The sequence below is a fragment of the Corvus kubaryi genome, unplaced genomic scaffold, assembly GCF_017639235.1.
Source record: "Corvus kubaryi isolate FWS band 111438036 unplaced genomic scaffold, C.kubaryi_AGA036_p1.0 74, whole genome shotgun sequence".
Lineage (NCBI taxonomy): Eukaryota > Metazoa > Chordata > Aves > Passeriformes > Corvidae > Corvus > Corvus kubaryi.
This window is the reverse complement of record NW_024582061.1, coordinates 4,207,448-4,222,210: the sequence shown is the minus strand read 5'-3', so window position 1 is coordinate 4,222,210 and position 14,763 is coordinate 4,207,448. Positions and strand designations below refer to the sequence as shown.

Here is a 14,763-nt window from a genome sequence, read left to right as displayed (position 1 = left end):
GTGGAGATGGGTTCTAAGGTCTTGTGGGGCAGAAACCCTTATTTTTAAAATGAACTGAGCATGGTTTGTTCTAAAAACAATCAAGATTCTTGCTACAGGTTCCAGCAGAATGGAAGAATTTCAAAGCAAACGAGTTAAGCTGGGAAGAAGAAAAGTAGGATGAGAAGGTGTAACAAACACTTTTCAGGGCTGCATGACAAATGTCTGCATCATCTGTCTTTTTGCTTTAAATTCTGTCATTTCTGTGTTGTCTCCTGAATACCAGCATTAGGAAAGAAGAGAGTTACGGTGTAAGTGCTTGGGGTGGGTGGGTAATACTGTATTGAAAAGTTCCACAGGGAAATTTTGTCTTTATTGTTTGCATTACCATATTACCAAAAGGCCTTTGGGAATCAAAATATTATTTTTTAGGCCCTATGTGGCAGAAGTTTCTCCACTATAAGCAATAACTGTATAAAGAAAAAGTGCAGTGGTAGGGAAGATAAGAACTGGAAGCAATACTAGGAAAATCTGTTATGCATATTAATATTGCATAGAAATCCTGGTAGGAGATGAAATTGGATTTTAGAGTATTTACTTCAGAAATAAAAAATGCTGTGCTGAATCTGTGGAGATAGCTTTAGAGAATTTAGCTTTCTGAGCTCTCATTCTTCTTTAATGCAAGAAATACGCTATTGGTGCAGTTCCTGGGCCCTGTAGACTAGGGACTGCTGATGGCATCCTAGAGAAACTTCCTCATGTCACTGGAGGAAACTGGAATTGTGGGATATGCTGGTAAACAGGTAAAGAAAAAAACCAGCCTGGGAAAAGGTTAGTGACTTACCACAGAACCACTGGCATCTATATAGGTCACATTCCAATAGGGTACCTGGGCCGCTGGTAAAGATTCCTGAAGGGAATGGATTGCAGGTACTACAATCTTTAGTTTCAGCACAGCCATGATCTCTGTGGAAAACCTGCCTTCATAATACATGAGAGTTGTATTTAAACAGCCAGAGTGAGATGCTGTTCCATCATGAAGTTCAACCTTCTCCCTTCCCAGAATTCAGAGGATGCTGGATTTCTGAAGGGCAGAGCAAGAGGGGCTCCTGAAGGGAATGTGTAGCTCCAGAAGTTGTGGTGGTCTGGCTCGTGCCATGCACTGCGGTACTTGCAGGCAGCACTGGGTGTGCAGCTCCTGGAATGTGCTTTTTCACCTACAAGCAGCTTTTTTTTCCCCTCAAAAAAAGTCCATTTCAGCCATGTCTGAAATGAAGCTCTGACATCTTGGTCACAGCAAAGCATAGGCATTGTTCCATCACAACTGAGCCTGCCTGCTGCTGGATTTGAGTTAAAATTCAAGCAACCCGGAAAAGACATTTATCCATTCTGTAGATTACATGGCTGTGCATTTGTCCCTGGGAAGAGAAGGAATTGTCTTTCCTGATTATTTAGTTGAATACCCCAGTTCTTTGACTCCTTTCTTTAGCAACAGGGCAGGACCGTTCCCGTAAATTTAAGCAGTTGTCATGTAAAAATCATGAGGAAGTACAGGCAAGGCTTCGTGGCCTGCACTGAGTGGAATATGATCACTGTTTATTGTATTGACATTTTGGAAGAGGTTTTGTTGTCTAATGTGGTTGCTGATTGATGCTGGCATTAGTGTATGATTGCCTGTGAAGGTTTTCTGTCGCCACAAGATCTCAGAACAGAAAGTTATGGCAACAAATTTTAGAGAAGCAAAAGGGTTGGCCTCATGAAAAAAATACGAAATAAGGCTGGGGTGGAGTTAGATGGTGATGAGAAAATCTTATGGACTCCAGTTTTCAGGAACTCCTGCACCTGTTTCTCTGGCCAAAAATGCACAATATAAAAGAGAATTGGGGAATCTAGTAAAACCTCTCTGTTTAAACCCTTTCTGGGCATTGCTTCCTTATCTGCTTCCCTCGTGAAACCAAGGCTTTTACTTTATTAGGGATTATGCCTAGATAAAGCTGTATCTGTGGAAAGATATTTTTTCCTCTTTCTTGACTTCAAACCAGGAATCTCTCAACAGAGACCCAGGAATAGAGAGTCTGCTGCTAAACCCCTCCTGCTGTAGTGTGTTCATAGGAGAAACTTGTTGCCTTTCCCACTGGTTCTCAGGAGAGATGATTTGCCTTGTAACAAGGACTCTGAAAAAAAATTTAGAATGTGATATTACCTTTATTATAATTTTCTGTTTTGTTTGGGGGTTTTTTAATGCTACATTAGTGTGTCTATACTTATATCTATAGAATATATATAGTTCATTTTGTAGAAAAGAACACTGCCTAGGGTTGACCCAAAAGATCATCTGTTTTCTCCTTAAATATGGTCTTTCCAACTTGAAATGTTTTGTATTTAAGCACCTTAATTTGTTGAGAGTTGCTTCAGCAGTTGTCCCATGAGAGCATTTGGAAAAAAAATTTTTGAGGGGAAATTTGAGCTGCAAAAAAGTCAGTTTGAGGTTAGAAAACAAAGAGACATTTCACCCTACTTACCTTTCCAAAATGCTTTGTATTTGGTTTGCGTCAGTTTCTGTCCCCAGTAGCTGGTACCTTGTCCTTAGAGCATTCCCACATGTGGAACAGGCAGTAAGGTTGTACAGAAAGACAGCAAAAGTCTTTAAAAGGCTTAAAAAGACCTTTTTAAAAAGCTTTAATAAAAATATAGGATGGGCTGTAGTGATGGGGTGCAGGCTTGTTCAGCCACATCCACTGATCAGTGAGGGGTTACATTTGACTGGCTCTTCTTTGTACCCTTCTATGTCCTATTTTCTTCCTCCCCCCTTGTTTTGCCCTGACCCACTAAATGTTCCTTAAGTTCAGTCCCTCAGGCCCACCTCAAATATCCTCAGCTGTCTTATTCCTCTTGTTTCCTCCTTCTTATCAGTTACAAATTCCTCTCCAAAGCTGTGCCTGACAATCCTTGGTGGTCCCATCAATTAATGGCTAAAGACTTTTGCCCTTTCCCAGTGCCTCTCTCCCTCTCCTGTGCACGTGGCTTGTGCCCTCTGCATGTTCTTTTTTATAAATTTCTCCTTCATTTCATATTCCTGTGGGAGGGAAAGGCTCCTTGAGTGGATAATGAAGCAGAGGCCCCCACCTTCCATATACCCTTGGAGTGGTGCCTCCAGTCTTGTACTGGAGGCTCAACTCTGGATGTAGCACTTGAGTGCTACAAGAGCTGATCAAGGAGGCAGAACTTGTGTTTCTGCCATTTCCCCTTCATTGCAGTGATTAAACATGTGTTTAATATGGCACTCACAGCACTGCACAGCATGGGCAGTACTCCAGCATGTTGTTTGCTTGGCTATCTCGAAACCTGTCATCATTCCTGGAACAGAATTCATTTCTGAAGCAATGCTCTGGGCAATGATTCTGATGCTGTTACCCTGAACACAATGGCCAAAGTCTAATTGTGGTAGGAACAAACTTTCAAAAGGAGAGTTCAACAACACCAGGACCGCACCTGTTGTATACAATCTCTTTATTTCACCTGGATAGAGAGATTCAAGTCCTTATTACTTCCCTGTTTACACATTATTGTTTTCAGTAGAAAACGGCTGGAGATGGCCTAGCACGATCCTACTGAGAACAGTGGTTGCAAAGATATTTTCTCATCAGCACAGAGGGACTGGCTCTGAATGGGAGAGCACTCCTGAGATTAGAGGTCTGACGGATGGTTGTCTTTCTCTTCCACACAGATAATAAACCTGAGGTAGAACCACCAGTGCAGATTCAGAGACTAAAATCTGCCCTTTGCCACCATGTGCCTCTTAGGGGCAGAAGGTAGCGTGTTCTCCCTGTGGAAGGAGAGGCAGAACTGTGTTGCCAAGCTGTAACAGAAGAAGAGCTGTAATGAGCCTAAAAGAAGTTGGGAGAGTATTAACTTACACAAGTGACCAGAATCTGTAACTGATATGGAACAAACAGCATCTGTGTCCTCTCCTTGCTTCAGGGCCAGCAAATCTCTTCACTCTCATAGCAACAGCCACACTGAATAGACCTGCAGGAGCTTTCATCACTTCTACCAATATGTGACCCTTGTCCTGCTGCTCTTGTTAGCAAGGACTCTGTTTTCCATCACCTCTCTTCAGGCAGGTTGGACTGCCCCTCATTCTTTTGATGAACTTATCACACCCTTGGATGACAGGCCAGCTAGAGGGGCAGAAATATGGGAAGCCAAATATCATCCAGTGAGCAGAATAAACACATACAAGAGTCAGGAAACTGACTTTGACTTCTGAAAATGTCTCTATTTAGCAGGAAGGGGGAGGATCTGATATCCAGCTTTCAAAGCCACGTTGCAGAAGGGGGTCAGAAGGGGTCAGTCATCTTCCCCTTCCAGGGAAGGCTTCTGGAGGTTGGGAAAGAAAACTAGATATGGTCTGCCTGTAGGTTCTCTTGTTGGTTTGGAAGGCTGTGGCTCCCTGTGCTTCTCCTGCACCAAAACTTCTCTGCCTTGCAGGAGCTGAGCTGGGAGTATAATTTGTTTTAAATAGTGTTTCCATTTCTCCTGCAGCCTCCCTTCAGGCACTGAAAGGCCACAGTTAGGTCACTGTTAGGTTCTTTGGTCTTGCCCATTCCCTTTCAGGGTTACATCAGAGCTCTTTACCTTGGACTAAAAGCATCAGGAAGAATCAGGGTTTGTCATAGTCCAGTCCACTGTTCCTGTATAATCTCTGTGTCTAATAATCATTCCTGTTCTTATCCCAGTCTGTGGGAATAGGACTTTCCTGCTGCTGCCCTCGGTTTCCAGGTAAGGAACTCTTGTACAGAGTAAAGAAAAGATGCATTTTTGAAAGTCCAGAGGCTCTTTGAGTCTTTAAAGGCATCAATTCTATCCATAAGATTGGCCTTCAAAAGTGTTTCAAGCATCCAAGAGCATCAAATCCAGTGAAAGACAAAATGGTTTAAATTTCAAACTGGCCAAGTGCTATATGAAGATTCCAAAGTCTTTCAGGTGTTTCAAGCCTGTGATAACTGCTTAGAGATTGCTTGGAGCTAATTGATTGAGAGTTAGGTGCCTTTGAGAATCTGAAAGCACCTTGACCTTATTTAAAACCATATATCCTGAGCTGACACTTGTATGTAAAGCCATTTGGGTCTTCACTGGATGAAATTCAAACAGAAAATAACAAAGCAAGGTGCCACATGTCTTAGTAAAAGTAAGGATGCCTTCAAAGACAGTTTATTTTGTGTTCATTTTCCTATAAATGATAAGAAATATTAATTAATGTTTTACTAGTTCAGCTACTATATTTTTTTTTCTTGATGTATTACTGTCCAATCAGAAGTTTTTTGAAGAAGCAACAGTTCACTTGGGAAAAATCTGTTCCATTTTCAAGAGGAGTGAGACTAAGAATTGCTCTGCTTTTGAAACCTTCCCCTTTTGTTAGTGAAAGGTGTATTTATACTCTAAATCTTTCTTAAATTATTTGATGCTTACCTATAGGGTTTCTTATACTGGCATAGCTATATCTTGCAGCACATTTGGGAGTAGTAATTAAAAAAATGAATTTTAATCAAAAGGAGAGAATCAATTCTGCATAGTCTGACTTTTATTAGCATAGTACTCTGTATCTGGCATCACCTTTTCAGTGATAAGTCTTTATGCCTTTGTCTCACTGTGTAGACAGCTTGCCATGTGATTTTTGTCTTGCTATAGAGAATCAGAACCTGCTGGTGCTTCATTTGTACCCCGAGAGCTCTGGAAATTTTTTCCACCCTTCTAGCTCAAGGTTGCTCCAAGTGCATTGCTGATTGTATTCTGTTCTGTTCTGTTCAAAGAAATCAAAAGGAAAACTTTGCAAAGAAGATTTCTTGGTGGGTCTCATCAAAAGTTTGTGCCCTGTTGTGCTCTGAGTGGGTAGATTCAAGTTTTTTCCTTTATAAACTAAACTGAATCACACCTGACTGAGGTTATTCCACAAAGCTGAACCACAGTGTTGCTTGTATGGAATATTGACTCAAGCAAGTGAAATGCTCTTATGGAGCTCTGGAAGGTGATCATCCCCAAACCTGAAGGGTTCCAACTTAATTTGAAATTGCTGAGTAGGATTTGTGTGATGCCTTCCCTTCCAGGGCATGAGGAGGAGACAAAGCAGCTGTACTTGCACAATAGTTCTGCAAGGAGGTTAATCTTTCTGATTTATACATTCCAAGACTGCAGAAAGACTGGTTTGGATTGACTTCCAGAGTACCAGTAAACAAGGCTGTCTCTTCTGATTTCAACTTACTTTGAACAATGTTTTCCTTATCAAAACTAGATACCATCAGATAGAGTCTCTGGGGTGAAGAAGGGAAACAGATTTGTGAGGCATCATCATCATCTACTGTGCTTTGTCACGCCAGGAGGGAAGTAGGAAGAGGGCGTGATAAGAAATTTATGTCTTGTATTTTATTACTCATCCAAAGTCTTCAATTATTAGCGCTGTGCAAATGAAGTTGTCTTGGATTGTCTGACAGATCTTACGATAAGCTCCTTAACAAGACAATAAAACTGGGAAGATGTCAATTGGGTAATTAGCTGATAATCAATATCCAGCAGCTGTGATGAGATGGCAGGCAGATATCAGGCTCTGCTCAAGGCTTTGGGTGCTTTGTTGGTTCAAGTTTCAGGGAAGATGCTGCCAAAACATTAATAATTGCATTGTGTGACAAGAATTGGGATAAAGGAATAGCAGCCTAATAGTGACATTAATCTAAACTGAGTATGTAGAAATCTTTTCTCCTACACAAATCGTTATCAAGTGGTTGATCCTGGCAATTTGAGTTTTCTCTTGACATGGGCATTAGGCAGGGAAGATATGAAATGCCCTGGGTAGAACCTTAAGTTCCTAAATCTCCACGGAGCCAGGGATATCAGCCCATGTTACTTTAACTATTTAATTATAACTTAATGGATGCAAAGCTGATTGGACCACTCCTTTACTGTCTCAGAGACAACTGGAGCAGGATTTACTTCATTTATCTGTAGACATTGAGAGCAAAGACTTAGACATAGTTCTGAGCAACGTATCTCAACTGCAATGATATCCAGAAACAAGGAGCAGGAGTTGTCTGGTGTAAGGAGCTGTTCACATTCTGATGGAGATGAGGTGCATCCTGGCAGTCTCTGGTTCTGTTCATTACCCCTGGAAGTCTGGATGGCCACATCAACTGCCTGAAGTTCAGAGATATGAACCTTGCTGTGACTGACTGCACCACAGATATCAATGAGAGTAAGAGCTGGCTTGGAGGGAGTCTGTCTGTGTGGCAGATCCAATGGCACAGTTATGTTTTGCTTAACAATACACAGCTGGAACTTTGCTTGGTGAAATTCATCTCATTCCAAATGTAACTTGGAGATAGACAAGGGAGAGCAAAATTTGGCCATGGAATCATAGAATGGACCTTATAGATCATCCAGTTCCACCGCCTCTGCTGTGGGCAGGGACACCTCCCACTATCCCAGGTTGCTCAGAGCCCCATCCAACCTGGCCTTGGACACTGCCAGGGATGGGGCAGCCACAGCTTCTCTGGGCAACCTGTGCCAGGGCCTCAGCACCCTCACAGGGAACAATTTCTTCCTGGGATCCCATCTAAATCTCCTCTCTGTCAGCGTGAAGCCATTCCCCCTTGTCCTGTCACTCCAGGCCCGTGTAAAAAGTCCCTCTCCATCCTTCTTGTAGGTCATCTGTTAACTCTCATTACCAATCCATGAAGATCCCAATATGATTTCCCTATATGATTTTCCATTGTGCTCCACTGCCCTGGGTTGGTGAGAAACACACAGTATCGTGGACAGGACAGGATATTTCCTCTGAAAATTAAGGCTGAGCCCTTTTCTTGATTTAACCACCTAAGAATGAGTTGGGTTTTTTTGGTTTGTTTTTGTTTTTGTTTTTGTTTTTTTTTTTTTGTTTTTTTGTTTGTTTTGTTGTTTTTTTTTTTTTTTACAAAATTCCTGTATGCCACAGAATTCCCTTCCATCCTAGCCAGAAGTTCAGGGAGTTTCTGGACTTGTGTGAGGTAATGAAGCAGGCTGCAGGAGACAGGGTGGGCAGGCTGTGCCAGAAGCATTTCCTTCTCACGTAGCAGAGGGGGACATTAAAAAATGTCTCCTGCAAGTTTCTGCCCTTGCTAAAACCTCTCCTGAGGGCTGTGCTGTGCTGCAAAGCACCTCAGCAACTCCTCTTCTTCCCTACAGTTTGTGTCAAGCCTGGCTTGCACTGGCCTACTCAAACCAGGAAAGGGTGACCACTGCTTTCACAGAACCTCCCAGTGGATGAGAGAGCCTGGCTTGAGATTTAGATCAAATATAGGAAATAAGGGTTGGGGAAAATAAAGAAAAAGACAAAAAAATGGCAACCCATCAGAAGCAGTTGCCACAGCTTCTTGCATATTAAAGCGGGTTAGTGTTCCAGGGTTGTACTGCTGGGAGAGTTTGACAGGTTTACACTGAAAGACACCACTTAGAAGTGTTAACTTCTTTTAGCTTAGCCTTATGGAGCCTTTTCACTGCAGAGTACAGAGCTGGCTACAGCCTTCATCATTCATTCTTAAAATGTGAGGTTAATGTGTAGCTACACTGGATATTAAGGGAAACAGATGGAGCTAGGAACACAGTGAATCACAGGGAATCTGTTCAAGAATTTTTCTCACTAAGAGGTTTTTTCCTCACTGAGCCTGCCTTAAGTAGCAGAGAAAGCTCGAATCATCATCAAAATGCCAGTTTCACTGCTCCCTGGTTGGGATTCGAAGCTTCCAGCTAAATGTTGGATTTGTCTCTTTGGGCTGGGACCCACCAAGGAGAACCAGCAAATTCTTTCTCATTGACTTTAAGCTGGATCCTTGTTCCTAGTCTCTCCTGAAGGTCTCAGCCTTTGATTCCCCTGATGACCTGCAGTATTGTGCTTTGTAAACCTCTCATGCAGGCCTGCTTATGTCAGCCATAAGAAGACACTCCCAATTCCTAACAGAAGCCATACCTCATATCTAAATTTACTGTAATTCCAGACTAGCCATCAGCTTTCTGGCCAACTGCCCCAGGGCAGGGGATGGCTGTGTGGTTATATAAACAGGGTTGTTGGAAGCACCAGGGGAGGTCAACTGGCACGATTCCCACAGTCAGAAAGCCCAGACAGGATTTCCATTGCTCTTCAATCAGGATGGAGGAAGAATGTCTCTGATGATCTCGGCTGGGAGCTGATAACCTTCCAGAGCTGGATAAATAATAAATGGCTCCAGTGATGGTTGTCTCTGAAATGTGCTAATAATTGTGGTAGAATATGCTGGATGGCATGGGTGCATGTCTGTGCCCTCCAGGTGATCTAGAGTTTGTCACTGATTTGTTAGGGAGCAGAAAATGAGGGCCTGTTGTGAATCCAGTGGTTATTCCCTGGAGGAAATGATTGAGGGAAGCATCACCACCTCCTGATGTTTTCAAAACTGGATGGCTTTTGGGAGTAGAAGCTTTAGCTCAATATCTCTCATTGTGTTTAATGAAGAAGCGAATGAGTGAAATTGGTCTGTGGAACGCAAGGGGATGACACCAAGAGATCAAATGGCTCCTCTCTGCTTACATCTTTCAGAAAATCTTTTGCCTGTATTTTCAGTTAAGAAATGTTTTGCTCCAAACTCTTATCAGCTTTCGAACTGGTGAAAAAAAGAAAAGTGATAATTTTATTTTTTTTTTCTGTCATTACCCATTCTGAGAAAAACGTTTTGGCTCGACTTGTTGTCAGCTGGTTTTCCAGTATTTTCTTTCTTTTGTTTTTTTCTCCCTGTGGCTCATATTGCAGTAATCTGTACCCTTGGAACAAGATGATCAGAGCTTAGTATCTGCCCTTACTGAACTAATCCTCTTGGCTGTGATGTGTGGCAAAGTGGCAGCTCTGAAAGTCTTTGGTATCCTCTGCCCTCACCCACTGGGTGGGATGTGGTGAGGAGCTGTGCTGTTTTGCATGGAGCAAGAGCAGAATATTCCCTGCTGTTCCCTCTGCAGGAGGGAAGGACTTTGCACCATTCAGCTGGAACACCCTGCTCCTCTTGGCTTAGCTCCACACAGGCTGGGGATGGGGGAGAGGGAATACGTCAGTCTTCCCATCCATCTTCAATTCCACCTACTTTGTCTTCGGAGTGCGAGGTACACTCAACCAATTGTAGGCCAGGAGATAAAAATCTAAGGCCTTTCTTCTTCCTCTGTAGCAAGGAAAGGAAACCCAGGTTCTATTAAGAGGGGACAGAAATCTGTGTTGGTGTCAAGGCTCCCATTTAGCTGACCCAGGTAGTTGGTTGCTCCAAAAGGCTCCATCTGGGCTGACACTTGGTGTCTCCTGTGGCAGGAAAAGACAGAGTTAACACATTGGCGAAGTCAGAGCTGGAATCCTGTACCTGTTCTGCATAAGGCTATAGGTTTGTAGTGTCAGGGGTCAGGAACAGACTGGGGGAGGTGTAGGAAACCTCTTTCCCATCTTTGCAAGGGGCTGGAATCCTGTCTGTTTTCTGTGCTGAGGCGGTGGCACAGTGGAAAACTGCAGCTCCTGGGCTGGGCAGACAATCCCCTGTATGATCCTGCAGCAGGCTGTGTGTCTGTCTCTGCTTCTGTGGGGTCTTGGTTCTTGCACTCACAGAATCATAGAATCCACTAAGTTGAAAGGAGCCCACAAGGATCATCCAGTCCAGCTCCTGGCCCTGCACAGACACCCCAAAAATCCCACCCTGTGCATCCCTGAGAGCATTGTCCAAACACTCCTGGAGCTCTGGCAGCCTTGGGGCCGTGCCCATTCCCTGGGGAGCCTGTTCAGTGCCCCAGCACCCTCTGGGGGAAGAACCTTTTCCTGATATCCAGCCTAACCCTCCCTGACACAGCTCCAGCCGTTCCCTCAGGTCCTGTCCCTGGTCACACAGAGCAGAGCTCAGTGCCTGCCCCTCCTCTTCCCCAGGTGAGGAAGCTGCAGAACTGCTGTGAGCTCTGACCTCATTCTCCTCCAGCCTAACAGGACCAAGTGCCCTCAGCTGCTCCTTGTGTGGCTTCCCCTCCAGGCCCTTCACCGTAGCTGTCGCCACCTTCTATAGCCTGACTGCATCCCTCAAAAGGAGCTGGTACTTACACAGGCCTGATGCTTTTTGTGGCACTGTTTGAGATCTGAAATATGCCAAGTAAACAACAAAAAAGTAAAAAAAAAGCCTTGTCCTCTCCCTGTTCTTGCTCCTTGTAGAATAGGCTGTGGCGTCATCCAATGAGACAAAGAATGGGGTTTTTCTTCCCTTTTCTGTGTGGTAGGTTTTGGTGATGGTGTTTCTGGATCACTTGGTGCATCTCTGCCACCTTTGAGGCCTCTCTTTAGCATTCATGTCGCTCCTCAGCAACAGCTTCTGGGTGCTGGTAGGAAGCAGTGCAATACCAAACCTCTTGGTGGCCTGGACAGGTGGCCTAAGCCCTTTCTAGACCAGAGGTGGCAGGAACCCTGCTCCTCATTTACACTGCTGGAATTTCTGTGGCTTGAGTGGAGGCTCTCCTCCCCCACCTCCTCACCTGTGAAGTGATGGGAGAGCCAGGGTGAGCATTTCTCCCCTTCCCTTGCAAGTGAGTGTTGTGTGGCGTGTGGCTTTGGGCCCCTGTGTCACCGTAGTAACAGCAAGGCATCATTTCCTGGCAACTGTCAGGGTTGCTAAGAGAAAAGCCGGCAGCTTTGGTAGATGTGACATCTTTGACATCCTCCACTCACATTGCATTGGGGTGGGTTTGATGGAGAGAAGATGGCCTGGTGGCGAATCTCATCTCCTTTGACCCAGCTGAATGCTGGTTTGCAGAAATAATTACAGGGTCTGTAAGGCAATGGAATAGCCTGTCTGGGAGATAGGGAACATGGATCCTGGTGTTTGCCATCGTTGGCCCTTTCAATAACTACAAGTGACACTCCCTGCCCTCTGCTAGAAGATGAAATGAGTTCTGGGAGTAAAAATCACTCCCCAGGTACTGAGTGTTATCATTGGTCTTTGGTGCTCTAGTTCCCCAGTACAATTCAGAGGTGGCTTCACTGAGAAAGAAACTTTCCTCAAGCTGCCCCCTCTGCCAGGGCTTCATTCTGAAAAGAGCTTGCTTCCCAAACCCACCTGTCCACGGAGTGGAAGCTGTGGTTGGAGTGGGGCACGTGGGTGGGAAGGAGCAGCAGGTTCCCTGAGGTATTACTCCAGCTTAGCTCAGTGGAATTCAGCGCAGTTGTACCAAGGCAAAGCTAAAAGCAACACAGTGATGAATTGATAAATCCTATTTGCTCGCATCTGCCCACTCGGAGCCAGAGCTGGGGCCATCACTCCCTGCTGCTGCGTGCCAGAGCATGTGCAGAGGGAGTTGTTGTGCTCTCTGCAGTGCTCAGGAGACAGATGGTGGAGCCCACCCATTCTGAAGAGTGCCTACAGAGAGGAGGATTTCTGCAGTGCCGTGGTGCTGGCAGACGATGCAATGGCAATGTTCTTACATTTCACAGAACTGACTGGTCTCAGAAGTGATATTTTACCAGTGTTCTCTTCTGGCACTTTTTTTTGTTTCATAGCTGCCTGCACAGCTTTTGGCACAGCACTGGTGGAGAATGGGTACTGCTCTGGCTGGATCAGCTCTGCCATTTAGGGTGAGAGTTGGACTGTAGGGAAGAAAGCGAAATAATCTCAGCTGCTTGGGGTGCTTTTAGGAGAGAAGAACTAGCAAAGCGATGTTCTTATCCCTTCTAAAATTCCAGCAAAACCTCTGTCTTAGCACAGTGTGGGAGAGCTTCTCTTGGTTGTGAGTTGGGGCAGATCAGATTAATGGAGATGTCTTCTCTACCCTAAATGGAAAAAAAATTGTTTTAGCTGTACAAGTGGGACTTGTGACAAGGGAATGAAGTCCGATGCGATTTTGCAGAGGCCATCAGAAATCCTGGGGACATTCAGAAATGCTCAGTTTCCCACCAATTTCCTGCAGCTGACAGCACATTTGCATTGACCTTGGTGACAGCGCCAGCCTCGCAAATGAAAAGGACATGCATCACTAAGAGGAGAATTAAATTTGCAAGGAATGCCTTGTATTTCATTTGCTGTTACTACCATTTTTATCTGTCCCAGCTAATCCTTGTGTCCCTAGAAAGCATGCCCTAGTGTTCCACTTCCTGCAGCAGGAATGTGTCTGTGCTCACAGCAGGACTCTTTTGTCAAACGCTGTCGTGGACCCCCTGAGCTCCTTGTTCCTTTGCCAGCTGTGGGGAGTGTGCAGCTCGATGATGTGGAGTCTTCTGTGTCCTTATCAGAGCAAGGAATCAGCCCTGACTTGACTGGTGTCTGTAAGAGCAGCATTGCTCAAGTAGAAGCTGTTCCCAGTTTAGCAGATTCCAGCAGATTCCTCTGTGTTGGAATAAGGGGGGAAAGTAATCTCTTCTCTTACAGCTGTCACTTCAGAGATTTTCATCCCTCTCTCTTATGTAAGGGTGAGAGCATTACAGACACAAGAGGTGTGGGATACAGGTGTGTGAAACAGCTTCACACAGCTAGACAGACATCCCTTTCAGCCTGGTTTGAATTAGAAGAGGTGTGGGATTAAAGAACCTATCATCTTTTTGCTTTTTAAGAAAATGTACGGGCTTGGCATAATTACCAGTGCGGTAGTGACACTGCTGATGCATACAGACGTGATTAGTGTTTTCTTCTTCTCCTCCCCCCTTTTTTTTTTTTTTTTTTGGTTGTATAAAATGTCACTGCAGCTCATTTTTCAGGATTGTGTGCTCATTATTTTATAGTGATGTGGCTCTGCTCAAAAGTTTCTACCTGAAATATCCTAGAAGGTGACGTTTTCTTAAAAACCAAGGAACAGTCATCTCTAAAGAACTGGTCCAGCAGTCTGAGCAAGCTAGAGCTGTTTGCTCCAGTTGCAGAGGCTCAGCGTTCCTGAGTTGTGGAGAAGAGAAATGATTGGATACCAGACCTGAGTCCTTGGCTTCTGGAGGTGGGCCAAGTCCACTTCCTATAATTAAACCGCAGTCATCAGGGGCATGACGACAGCTAGAAATGACCAGGTGATCCAGTAACCTCTCCTGTCCTCCACCAGAGACGAGGAGGAAGAAGGGGCAGCGCGAGTGGGGCATTTCAAATGGGTGCTCTGATAGGTTGTGCCCCACTCCAAGAGAGCCTGGCTCCTCTCTCCCGGCCTTGGTAAGGTCGCGGCGAGGCTGCCCGTGCTCCCGGTGCCTGTTCCTGCCGGCAGGAATGCGCAGTGCCCGTGGAGCTGTGCTCCAGCTCGGCACAGCACACTGCAGCCAAGTCTCGATGACTTTGCAGATGCTGGTGCTGCGCATGGAGTGACCTGAGCTGAGCTGAGCCACGATGCAGTCCCAGCCCTGGAGAGCTCTGCCTGCAGGAACAAGGCAGTGGAGCTCAAAGTGGAGTTCCTCAAATAGGATTTCCTTTACAAAAGACTCGGGATAGATGCAGCTGGTTGAGGTGAGGATGCACTTGTGTTGCAAAGGCAGTGGGAATATTCTTTTGTCCTCTGTGGAGACAGAGGAGCTTGGGAACCATGAGGAAAATGTTACCAAGAGCTCTGTGGGTAGGAGAGATTTTGTAGCAGCAGCTCCCTCTCTGTATTCCCAAAGAGATCTAAGTCAGGGAAACCTGAGCACAGCAAAGCCCTTTCTTGGCAGTATCCAGCAGCATTTCCTCTCTGGGGTAGTCCAGGTCTCTAGTTCTGTGCAGACAAAATGTCAGAGTTTCATGTGTCTGTCTCCCTCCCTCCTACCAGCTGAGA

The 14,763-nt window shown here is 45.0% G+C and overlaps 1 long non-coding RNA gene across 1 annotated transcript in view; it reads right to left on the bottom strand.

Annotated features, from left to right (window-relative positions):
• Nucleotides 1–7,683: 7,683 nt before the first annotated feature.
• LOC121675238 overlaps nt 7,684–14,763 on the bottom strand; it is a 29,281-nt gene continuing 22,201 nt past the window's right edge. Inside the window, exon 4 of the long non-coding RNA XR_006020010.1 lies at nt 7,684–10,321. This is a non-coding gene — a long non-coding RNA (uncharacterized LOC121675238). The remainder of the gene's footprint in view (nt 10,322–14,763) is intronic.